Raw genomic sequence first — 12,563 nt, forward strand, 5'->3', positions numbered from 1 at the left:
CAACCTTGGGTTCAGGCAATGTGTAGTAAATTCCTGTGACAAAATTCCCATTTGAAGGCATCGGCTCTCAAATAAGATCAAGAATGTACCAATTTCTTAGGGTCAAGGCGTTATTTGGGCTTCCCTTGCTAAAGAAACAATAGGAAGTATTCCTGTCTCTAAAATTGCCATGTATTTCTGCTGGTTCTGGGAATTAGCTGTTTTCTGCAGCAGCATTCTTTTGTAGAAGAGTTGCTGCTTCCTTGTAGGCACAAACTCCTTCAGAGGTGGGTGAAACGTGTGTGCCCATATAGTGGTTGGAGTCTTATCCTGCATGGCTGAAATCTGTGATGGTTTTACTGTTTAATGTAAATGGGATTGGGTCCTGTGCTAGTTATGTGCTTTTGTGAACCATAATGATGGAAGGCATGGCAATAAACGTAGGATGATAATAAACTTTGGCCGTATTTCTATAACAATGTATAAGCCCATCTGTATGCCGTATGTCAATAAAAACAACTAATTACAGAATAACGAAATATAAAGGGCCCCACTGCTTAAGAAAACACTCCTGCATCTCATTCCCAAAGTTCCTATTACATCTACAGAAAGTCTGGACCGTAAGCCGTATTTGTTCCATTAAGTCCTGGTTTTGAATTAAAGCTAGCCAAGAAGATAACTGCAGCCTTATCCTTGCAAACGCCTATTCATGTCTTTATACATCACAAATAGTCACATTTGCTTTGGGGGAACTACATCCAAAGTGCAGAGGTGGTTGCATCTGTAACTCTGCCATGCCAAGGCCTTCCAAAGATCTGCTGGAAAAGCACACAGGGTGAGCGAAACCTGCCTTAACCCTGTAATTGCTTTACTTCTCCAGCTGTGAGTAAAATGCATCGTGATTGTTAATGTTTCATTCTCCCTTATCCACATGCAAAACCCCATGAAGTGCTTTTGCTGCACTTTTTGCTTGCTGTGAAATCAGACTTTGTGAACTAAATGCATTCCTCTTCTTTCTGATTTTAAATAGTGTATGAGGTGGAATACAAACATCTCCCTTGCAATACAGAGAAATAAACATACTAGGAGTTTTCAGCTGAGCTTAACAAGTGTCTTTTCCATGTGAAATCTGTTTCTTCACATTTCTAAGTCAAACCTGCATTTTTGTTTAGCACAGGTTCAATAAAGTGCCGTAAATTTTATGTTACAGCTTTACACCGACTATTAGGAAATAAATTTAGGTCCACAAAATATTATTTTTCTAAACACTTAACTTTAGTCTTTACAATTTCACAAGTTACAGGTCCGTGTTTCATCTAGCAAGCGACTGCAAAATCCAGATGCTGAAAAAATAAGCCTAAAATTTTATGTTCAGTCAGTATCTGCTATTTATAGACATTCTTCAAATGCATGTGAAATAAAAATGAAAACAAAGCTGTGAAGGTCACAAATCAAAGCGTTATTGGAGATGACTGATATCCTTCCAAGGTACTTTCTTACTAAGAATATGTCGTATTTCTATTTTTAAAATGCATTAACAGTTTTTATTGATAAAGCAAAATTCAAATTGCAATGGAAGTGCCATTCTTTCTGATATGTAATTTTGAATGACTTTTTGCAGTTCAAACAAACACTTAACGGAAGTCACTTTATTTCTTAAGTACCTTGTGTTTATACAGCCGTTCTGATTTTTTTTTTTTTTTTTACTTTCCAGCATCTGAAATGGAAGTGCCACAAGTAAAAAGATAAATTAAACCAGTAGAAATAAAGGGTTTAATGACAAGAACATACAAGAGGAGTAAAAAGCATTTAGTAAGAGAAAGGAAAATAGGTCTTAAGAACTTGGAAGACTTTGCTTAGTTTTGTTCTGTAATCAAATGATCATTTCCGCTGAAGCTGGCTTAATTTACTAATATGCTGAAGGATCACCACATGTATTTATACCTTGTCTTAAGATTACTTTAAGAAAAAAAAATGGTATTACCGGTCACATTGGTTGGGTTAATGTTGTTCTCCATGAAGCCTCTGCCATCCTTAGCGTGTAGTTTCAAAACAACAGAAATCCCACAGGGGAATGTAAAGGGTCATCCAGCTTCTCCATCACCCTACCCTCTCTGTCCTGTTTTCCTTATCCCTTCACAAAGGTCTTATTTATTCCTTCTGCTGCTGACATCCCATAGGTTTACCCTGCCATTTTTGCTGATGCAGGGGATGCCCGTAGATGTCTGTAGAAGGGAAGCAGGCACCACAAATGTCTTTGAAAACAAAGCTGTGCTGGAGAAACATGCTTCGGACATCTCAGATGACTCTTCGGTCAAGTGTTGTTTCACTTTCAGTGAGTGTCCACAGCTAGGTAGGGCCTCCTTCTGGAAAATTTCCGCATATGTGACCATTTTTCAGAGTCTCTGCAACACCTTATGTCTACAAACCCAAATTGCTTGCATGTGCCCAAATCTCCATGGGCATTTTCTCTGTGACAGCAACTGTCAGTATACTTCAGTGAGTGTGTGTGGAATGTAGTTTACGTTCACACAGTCTGCTCTTGATTTAACTCGCTTCAGAAGAGTTCTTGTCAAGCCTAACTCAGGTCTTGATACAATTTCTGCTCCCACTCCTGGCCTGTCGCTCCCCAGAGGAACCTCTCAGGGGAGGTGCATCTACTGGTCCCATCGACAAAGGGGACAGCTGAGCAAATTTGGCAGAGGGACCCCCACTGTGAGGTGCCATAGCAGAAGAATTGGGTTAGTATGTCATGACAGGGGAGTACAGGTAGAGGCTGGGCAACTGCAGCAGTTTCTTCCCACCAATGCTCTGAGATAGCCTCAAAGAAGACATTCAATGGAACTGTCTCTTGGGTGAGTCCCCAGGGCACAAAGCTGCCTCTCCTCTTTGCATCACCCTGGAGCAAGAGGAGTGAGTTCACACACACGGGAAAAAACAAACAAACAAAAACCAAACCAAAACCAAAGCCCCAAAAAACACAACAAAAACAAATAAAATGATATTGCTCATTAAACTGATTATTTTCTTCATTAGAAGCAGCAGCATCACCAAGAAAACTAGGAGGAGAAAAGGGAGGACAACTTGTCAGTGCAGATTACTGAAACATTTCTTGCATCTCCAAAGTGAGTGCTTGCATGCAACAGATTTGATGGCAGTACATTCTGTTCCTGAACACCTTGAGGGAGTCCAGTACAGAGTCACAAAGATGATTAAGGGAGTGGAGCATCTCCCGTATGAGGAGAGGCTGAGGGAGCTGGGTCTCTTAGTTTGGAGGAGACTGAGGGGTGACCTCATTAATGTTTATAAATATGTAAAGAGTGAGTGTGATGAGGATGGAGCCAGGCTCTTCTCGGTGACAACCAATAATAAGACAAGGGGCAATGGGTACAAACTGGAACACAGGAGGTTCCACGTAAATTTGGGAAGAAACTTCTTCACAGTGAGGGTGACAGAACACTGGAACAGGCTGCCCAGGGAGGTTGTGGAGTCTCCTTCTCTGGAGACATCCAAAACCCGCCTGGACGCCTTCCTGTGTAACCTCATCTGGGTATTCCTGCTCTGGCAGGGGGATTGGACTAGATGATCTTTTGAGGTCCCTTCCAATCCCTAACATTCTGTGATTCTGTGATTCTTGAATATGACAACCAAGGATATTTATTGAAAGCAGAGAAAATGTTAACTATTTTTTATTTCTTGCTCTTATATTTCTAAACTAAGTGGCATTACACATTAATTCTCCCATAGATCTAATTTGAAATTCTTTGGATTTTAGATGCTGTTTTTAACTGTAACAATTCAGGACTTTTCTAGGTTTGGCAGAACTGTTGGACAATCTGCAGTAAATAATGTATTAGTCTAATGTACTCACTGATTACTGAAATTGCATGGTGTATGTGATTTATGATTATAAAAATTGGATCAAGTAGTTAGCCGTGAAAAGTCTGTAAGGTATTCACACAATTATTTATGAATTTTAAAAAATACTGTTGTCTTCTGCTTAATACATGTGTGCCATCAGTTTGTACTAGATACTTAAATGTGGTTGAGAATATTAATGTATCACCTGGATGCTGTGTGTGGTGCAAAACTTGTACTGATTCTTGCCTAGCACTTTCCACGGGCCTATTAGAAACAGATCTCTCGTGAACAAAATTTAAAATAGAGGCGTAGGTATCAGGCAGCTAGAGGGCAGCCAGAGCATCTCGTCTCATTTCTTGTACATCATCTGTCCTTCAGCTTCACACAGCTACCTCTGGCCTGGAAAATCCAGGTACCAGAACTGAGTGCCGAATGCCAGCATTCACTAATCCACAAATATTTCTCAAACAAGTGGCCTTAAAGTCCAGGAGGCATTAGTCAAAGAAGGGTTGAAGGAGCTGATAACATGCACCACAGGACGTTTATATGTAATTTGTTATTATTGAATTGAATCTTGTTGTTTCACTTTCTAAAACACTTTCATTTGCTTTTATCTTTCAAAAAGATATATTAGTTTTTCTTAGCTTGTGACTTCAGCCTCAAAATAATTTGTTATTAATTCTTTTGATAACAGTGAGTGTGTCTTTCCGCAGATGTAATTTTAACTGGAGCATCAGTAAAAATGTTAGAAACAGGCTTGGGCTTTAACAGTGGAATGAATGTAAATTAGAAACTGCTATTTGTCACTATATATCTCTCCTGATGTCATCCTGCTTTGGGGTTTTTTTGTTTGACTTTGGAAAGTCGTATTTCTGTAGAGCACTACGGTCCATAATTATAACCTGCAGACAGAAATTACGTCGTGGCTACTTCGTGGCCATGTGTCTTGCTTTGCGGAGCTGACTGGCAGACACCTTCAGCTAAGCATGGAGTTGAGCTGAGTTTTAATAGTTAAACACAGAAATGCAACAGGGCAGCTCTAGCATGAAACAGAAAAGCAGCAAAGTGCACCAAATAGGAATTTGACTTGATCCTGGGACATTTTTCGTGACCTCTGTGGTTTTCCACTTGGAGAGCACGAAGTCTTGAATTCATGTGTTCCTCTCCCCTTGGTATCCTGTGCATGTGTATAAGTATCTTGTAACAGGATAAGCATCAGGGAGTAATCATTATCAAACACCCCTGCATGGTATTAAGATAGACAGTCAAAACCTGGAGCTATGGAAAGTGGTTGGTGTAGTTAAATGTGTCAGACGTGACTCAAAAGTCTCCTTCCTTTCTGAAGATATTGCTTCATTCATGTTAACCACATTTGTAAGTGGCCTGGACTGAAGAGATAGTGTTTGGGGAATTCCACACTTTTTTATATGCAGTTGGGAGTTTCAGGAATAGCTGCTCTGCATTCCACATTGATATATAATCCTCATTATGGCTTTGAATAAGAACATGGTAATTCGCCAAAAAAATAAATAAAACAGGTTATTGGTCAGAGGCGTACTATATAGGGAGTACTAATGAAAGCAAATATTTTTGGCTGTAGTCTGAAGTTCCTACTGTAAATGAGCTAATTTAGGTCTGTATCCTCCCCTGAGATCATGGGCTGGAATGTGAGATAAGCAGTAGCTGCACAGAGACATTTGGGTGGTAGAGTAGAAATGTGCCTTCTCCACCAGCTCCACATTCAAAGAGAAGGAGAGGGGGAACATCTGCTGTCTTTTCCCTGTAGGAGGATCAATCACTCCAAGAAACAGAGCACTCTTCATCCATTAGGAGAGATTTAACTCCTTGTACTACCAATTTATGTTCTAACTCCTTGGAAATGTATGCAGATCAGCTCTGTATCCCGGAAGAAAATACGTCTTCCATCTTCAGTTTCAATGAACTCCAGGACGGACAGACATAGACATGGACAGCATAGGCACGTCTTCAGATAGATGCATCCATTTGCCCTCACAGAGGTTAAGGGCCCAGAGTATTGCTATTAGTACAGAGCTAACTGTAAACTCTGGCCATCTGTGCCTTCACAGACAGGGGTTGACATGTGGCTTATTCTTCAGTTACTGACTTGCTTACTGTAATATTCAAGTTGTGCTTTCATGGTCAATTTGAACCATACCAAGCCCATGTCCACTGCTGACGCATCTTACCTACCCACCATCCCGAGCCAATACGTGCTCCCTCCTGTGGCACGTTACACTAGGAGTTCCAGGGGTGCCACGACTCACTGCATCAGGAACGGGTGCTGCTGGAAGGGAGTTTCACCAGAAAGGTGATTTGCTGCCAGTTAGACCAACACCCTGATCTGACTGACAGAAATAGTGTTAAAGTTGTGTGTGAGAGAGAACTTATCAGCATGAGCCAGTCATAAAACCAAACCCTCAGGTGGCTTTTCAGGAGGAGGGCTGGGCAGGGAAGTTTTCTTTATTTCTTTAGGTTTTTGCTGAAAGTGAAAAATCTTTCAGTTTTTAGCTGCCAGAATTGAAACCCATCAACCAAACAGACCTGCTCAGCTTTTGTTTTTCCCAGTCATCAAAGACTTTGTCTTCTGTTTAAATTGCTGCCAAAGAACTTACCATTTATTTTATGTGCTCCAAAGTACAGAAGAGTGATCTAGTCTGCTAGATTCACAAGTTAGGAACCTCTCCTAGCGCAGGTCTGTTGATCCTAATTTACCACTGTAACAGTTCATGGCAGTTAGTGTTGTTCCACTCCTGCAGCTAAGCGCATCAGATGGTGCACAACACATCCATTGAGTTCAGTCCTGCAAGGGCAGGATGAGTAGAAAAGGTTTTCACTGAGAATGGAAAGTTGTAGAAACATTGATTGACGCTTCCTCTTTTGGTTCTCTTGTCCTTTACTGTTTTACTCATGGTATCCATCTGCAATCATGAAGTCTTACCCTAACAGCAAATATGCATTGGCGGCAGATGAATCGCCCTGACAGTAGCATTTCTTGAGTGTAGCAGGATCTTTCCTCAGGTTTTCATTGTTGAGGCTGTTAAAATGCAGAGAGGTTACACAAAAAGAAGCAAAAAAACCCCCCCAAAACTGAAGTGGTTATACACAACCACAAGCTAAACATAAAAGCTTTAAGCCCATGTCATGCAGCTCTGCTATGTAATAGCTTACTGTCAATATTGGCCCTGGGTTGGAAGACTTATATTACAGAGTCTGCTCATCGGAGCCCTGGTTTATTAATGCTGAATTATAAACATTCCTGTGACTTCAGTTCTGGGCCTTTCCTCACTGGGTACTACTGGGTTGTGCTCTTTGAGCCGTTTTCCCCCAGAAATACACACCTATGGGCCATGGTCTGCCTCAGCCTCTCCCGAGGGCTCCCCTCAGGTTCTTAGCAAACCACAGATGCGGGCAAGAGCTGCTTGCCTGGCTCTAGAGTGTCTTCCTCTAAACCTGGAAGCATTAGAGAAGGGGAGGCATTAACTTCAGTACCATACTGTGCAAGAAACTTACTGTTTTCTTAGTTTAGCTGTTTCCAAATTGCATGCTTGCAGCAGTCTTCTGTGCTGTGAGTTTTGCATATATCTAAGACAGAGTGCATGAATTTCTGGCCTGCTTCAGACAGTGGCAAAAATCCAGTTTATGTCAGTGGATGAGTATTTCACTTCTTCTCTTCTTAGTCCTGTTAAAGGACTTAATTTAAATAAATTAATATAAAAACTTAATTTCGGTGAAGCCCTATGATGTGAATAAAGCAGCAGCACTAGGGGTATGATTGCACACTGGTTTTCAGTTAGTGGTCCTTGCAGCTCCTCAGATCTGTAGACCACTTCTAAAGTGCAGCAAGCCTAAATTTGGCTTAAATTTGCTCCACAAGGGCTCCCACCATAACTGGAACAAATTTATGTGTCCACAAATCACAGAATGGCTGAAAAACACACATAGGACATTGATCTATCAAAGTGCAGCTCTATGTTGCAGCAGCAGAAGCTTATCCTGTTTCTACACACCACTGAAAGCAGGTTTATAGTCTTTCTGCCTTTTGAATATCCCAGCTTTTCTCTCTTTTACACACAGTCTCGCTAGTGCAGGTAGGACCCGGATGCCCAGGAAGAGGTTTCCTGATAAAACTATCAAGAAATGGGTAAAGCTGCACATCTCAAAAGTTCTCCAACAGCTGAAAAACATCAGTTCTGATAAAATCTGTTCCAAGTACTGTTGCATGACAGTGTGAGGGGGTCTGAAAGTCCTGCTGGCGCTCACTTGGGATAGTCTGCATAACTGTTTGGAGATTCACCTCCTGTGAGTAATGATAAACATCCCAAAGTTATGCTGGTAGAAATTGGGTGTAATGCCACTCTGTATTATTCATCGTACTGGAGCCTGTGTCTGTGTGTGTGCGTGCAGATCTCCAGTACTGTGTGCCATTCATAGTTTTTCATGCTAACATTCACGGATCTGTAAAGTGCAGGCTCTTACTGTCCCAGCAGCCATGGCACAGGGCTCTTTGGAGAGAGCCGCTGTCCTGCAGCAGAGCTTTGGCACCACTCTCTCCCGTGCAGCCTGTGCTTGGGTAACCTTTTAATATCGTTCTTGCTTTCACTACACCAGGAATCTGACTCAGCAATTCTGGCATCTTGTCATTGATTAAGGAGCCCTTCCTTATCTGATACTGGATACGCACTGTGGCTGTATTTTGAATATCATTCCCTGTGCAGATGAGTACTCTGGGCCACATTCAGTCCCAGCAGAAAAGCAGCACAGACCATGTTTCTTTATTTGCTGCAGTCAAGCTCTGCTCTATGTGGGCGTCACTTTGCCAGGAGTTTGGACCAGAGTCTTTTTCCATCAGTTTTGCTGACTGTCTGGTCATGTTCTCTCACAGCACTTTAGTGTGGGGTGTAGGATACACTGGGAGGAGCCTGCTTTTTTTTTTTTTTCTTTAGGTGAGCCTAGCATGTCAAATTATGGAAAATGGACCTACATTCCTGTCTGCAAAGTGACATGAATGTGAAAATGTACAAGAGAGAAGTGTGTACTGCCTCCCACATAGAGGGAATGTTCAGCCTTTCAGTAATTTGGCAGTATATGTGTACATTTAAAAGTCTAATCCTTTTGATATTAGTATAAAGAAAAGAATAACAATGTAGTCACATCTGGTGAACTCTAGAGCTGTACATAATTCTGTGATCCTTTCGCACACGGGCACAGAAAGACAACAGACTCCATAGGTGATCTGTCTCCTCCTGTGTAGGGTAGCCCAGGCAAACCCAGGGCTGGCTGTATTCATACAATAACATGTTTTTATCTTCATATTTTAATCTGTCCTGAATATCAGAGGGGAATTTGTGTCTCCCATCTCATGAGCAATGTTGCTACTTTTCACTATTGCCATTGTTCTTTTATGATGTTTTGGATGTATCAGGGGGATGGGAATCAGTACCAAAAGCCAGATCCTGTCACGAGTATTTAATGCTGCCCACAGCCTGATGCCCGTTATCCTCTTTTCTCGAGGATGTGACAGGGCACATGAGCCTGGTCTACTCTTCCAGCAGTCCCTTGCCTGTCCTCTGGTGCCTTTTCTCCCGGGCCCCTTGGGGTATGCTCGGTACACGCTCTGTCCCTCACATATAACTAAAATACAGCTTCTTTTCATTTGGTGGCTGTGCACGGATTGTGGGGTGGGAGTGCAGGTGTGCTCCAACTCCACTGAGAAGCCATTGCTTCCCTCCCCATGCTGTGCCGTGGCCCCATGGCAGCTCTGTCATTCCAGCTGGGCAACCAGACGTGCACAGTCCCACTGACCTGATGGACGATTGTTTGTTTCATGTGGCAGGAAGGCTTCCCGTTATGTGACAGGGCCTTTTTCCATTTTGGTCGTATGATGGACTTGCGTCTGACCACGTGCCAACAGAATCTGCAGGGTCCATCCCTTGGGTGCTGCCAGGACTGCTGCCATCTCTCCGCTCTCTGATGCCCTGTGAGGTAGGATGCCATGAGGACCCATACCTCTGAAGCAGGATTAATGAAAGCTAGTCTTGAGTAAGGATGCTGAGAGCTATAAGAAAACCTGCTCCGTGGCTACGAATATATCCTTCCAGCACTAAATCCTAAATCAGGAAGGCACTTAAGCAAGCACTTAACTTTCAGTTTGTGTTATGACTTCCGTGTTTCAGTTTCCTGAAAAGACATGTCTCCCTGAACCAGGCTTTAGTGTCATTTTGGCTCTTACATTAGAGTCATGCAAGCCAGAGAATGCAGGACAAAACCTACAGCCACGTGCAGACCCTGTGACAGACTGTCAAGTATAAACATGACCAGCATGAAATTTGGGGTGAGGGTGGAGGAGGTTCTGGCAATAAATACCATCTGGTTCAGCAAGTTAGTACCAGATGTCTGGAAGCTCCAATTCCAGACAGTAAAGGTGGAGCTGAAATAATTAAAATTATATTTCTGTTTGGAAAAAGCAAGGAAAACTGTCACAGCTTTTTTAACAATGATTTCCAGAAGTAAAAATATAGAAGTCATGCCTTTTGCAAACCAGGACATGTACCCCTTTAGAATAGATAAAAATGAATATCCAAGTGAGAAAGAAGAATACACTGCCAAAGGCTGAGTTTAAAGCAAAATTCCCCCTTTCAGGATCATCACTACACAGCAGTATGGGGGAGAAGTCAAATGGCCAAAACAATTGCATGTGCATCTTTCCAACTAATTTTTGCTTGTCTTTGATTCCTGTACCATGTGGTGTAGAGTTGGAAACTGGCTTGCAAATGCTCTCCATCATCTTCGCTTCTATAAAAGAATCCATCTTCTTGGGGAAAACACATGATATGAATGGGCCTGGCATAGTTCAAACAGCTTCTCTTAAACCCCAATAGCTTCAGCAAGTCTGAGCTCTGAAAGAAAAGTCTGTTTCCCACCTCAGAGCAACACGGGGCATTTCTGGAATGGAGTCCACACCTCTGAGCTCAACACGTGCTTCTTAAGCGCAAAATCCTGCCTTTGTGGGGTGAACCACCCAGGCAGCAAGAGCCCAGGAGAGGCAGAAATCCTTGCACTGCTGTCAGGTGTTGCCAGCTCAGTGGCTCTCCGAGCTGTAGCAGGCTGGGCAAGCTGGAGGTCCTGCACGCTCTGTCTCCACCACAATGTGAGGTGTCACACAGTTGGTCCTGGGCAGGGAACAGGCTCCAGGGCAGGGAACGAGCAGAATTTCTGGGAAACAAACAGGGGTGGAGGTACCCAGCTCTATCAGGAGTGTTGGATCCCCTTCTATTTGTCTAGCTATTGTTGAAATTTGCTTCTCAAATTGTATCTAAACCCACCTTTCTTTTGAAACCTGGGTTAACCAAGTAAAATATGTGACTAGGGAGGAGCGACACAGTGCCTACTTGTACAATGAGCAAAGACGCTAGAGAGACAGAAATCAACTCTGATGTGGCACAAGTCCCCTCTTTCCTGGGCAAGCTTCTGTGCTGGGGTTGAGGGACTGTTATGGCAACACAGCGATGGAAGTATGCAAACTGTGAAAGCGTGATCTAACACTGAGTTCAAAATATTTTTCTGTTCAGTCTAAATAAAATTTAGTAGCTTCCAGATTCTATGTATGACATTTCAAAAGCTTAAAATATGAATCCCATAAATCCAATGAATAATGTGGCGGGTGTGGATTTACTAGGGATGAGAGGAAGGGAACCAAAAGGCGTGTCAGTGCTGTTAGTGTTTCTATATGACTTAAATCTGAACAACATAGTTGTTGAGACTTTGCTTTTACCAAAACAAGTGTCTGCTGCTTTTGAAGATACTTAAGTTCTATGGGAAGAAAAATTTCCCTTACAACCATGACATCAGTATCCCATTTGGTCATCCACAGATAGCTGAGGAAAGTGTACAAAATCAGAATTTGGCTTGTTTTGGGGTTTCTCTAATAGGCCATGGAATTAAGTACATCATTTCCATGGATTTGAAGAGGGACAAAGCTGGATCGTCTATGTAGTAAGGAGGAAATGTGCCAATATCTAAATGGAGCTACCTTTAATTGCACTATGTAGTACCTCAGTTTATAAGTGGCTCACTTACATCATGAGGACTGCTTCTGTGTCAAGCTGCAACTCAGTGTTCATCAGTCTAACAACATTTCTCCTGAGTAAATAGGTGAAAGGCATCTGCAATTTACTATGCAAGTTAGTGTAGATGTGATAATGAAATAAAAAAGGCCCATGCCGAAGAAAAAGATTTTTTTTTCTGATAGTGCCTTGCTGCTTTAAAAGATATAAAAAATTCAAGGTCATGGGCAAAAGGAAACCTCTTGCATGAAAAGTGGGAATTTCCAGGCTTTCAGGGAGAACAGAGAGAAGAAGAGATCACTGTAAATAACATTCATGTTCCTACATTTTCCCACATTTTCTAATTTCCTTATTTGTTGATCCTAAATTATTAGCAGCTATTTGATGTTCCTGTTACTGAGCAGTATTTTACATTATCGATATTACATATTGTTATTGTTTTTAATTCTTTTAATGGTCCCCCGCCTCCCTGCACATCAGGAAAATGCACGCTGCCTACCCCAACCCCTCTATACTTTATTATCGGACATAGATAAGGGATCCCAGAAGATCCATGCTCTGAAGTGCTGTTAAATGAGTGGCTGGACCAGATTTGCAGCTCTTGTAAATGGGCACAACTTCAGTGAAATGATACTTATT

General features: G+C 42.1%; 1 protein-coding gene across 2 annotated transcripts in view; it reads left to right on the plus strand.

Moving 5' to 3' along the window:
• Positions 1-12,563, plus strand: part of ERG (ETS transcription factor ERG) — a 147,405-nt gene that overhangs the window by 26,021 nt on the left and 108,821 nt on the right. The gene's annotated exons all lie outside the window — the stretch shown is intronic.

The sequence above is a fragment of the Caloenas nicobarica genome, chromosome 1 (assembly GCF_036013445.1).
Source record: "Caloenas nicobarica isolate bCalNic1 chromosome 1, bCalNic1.hap1, whole genome shotgun sequence".
NCBI lineage: Eukaryota > Metazoa > Chordata > Aves > Columbiformes > Columbidae > Caloenas > Caloenas nicobarica.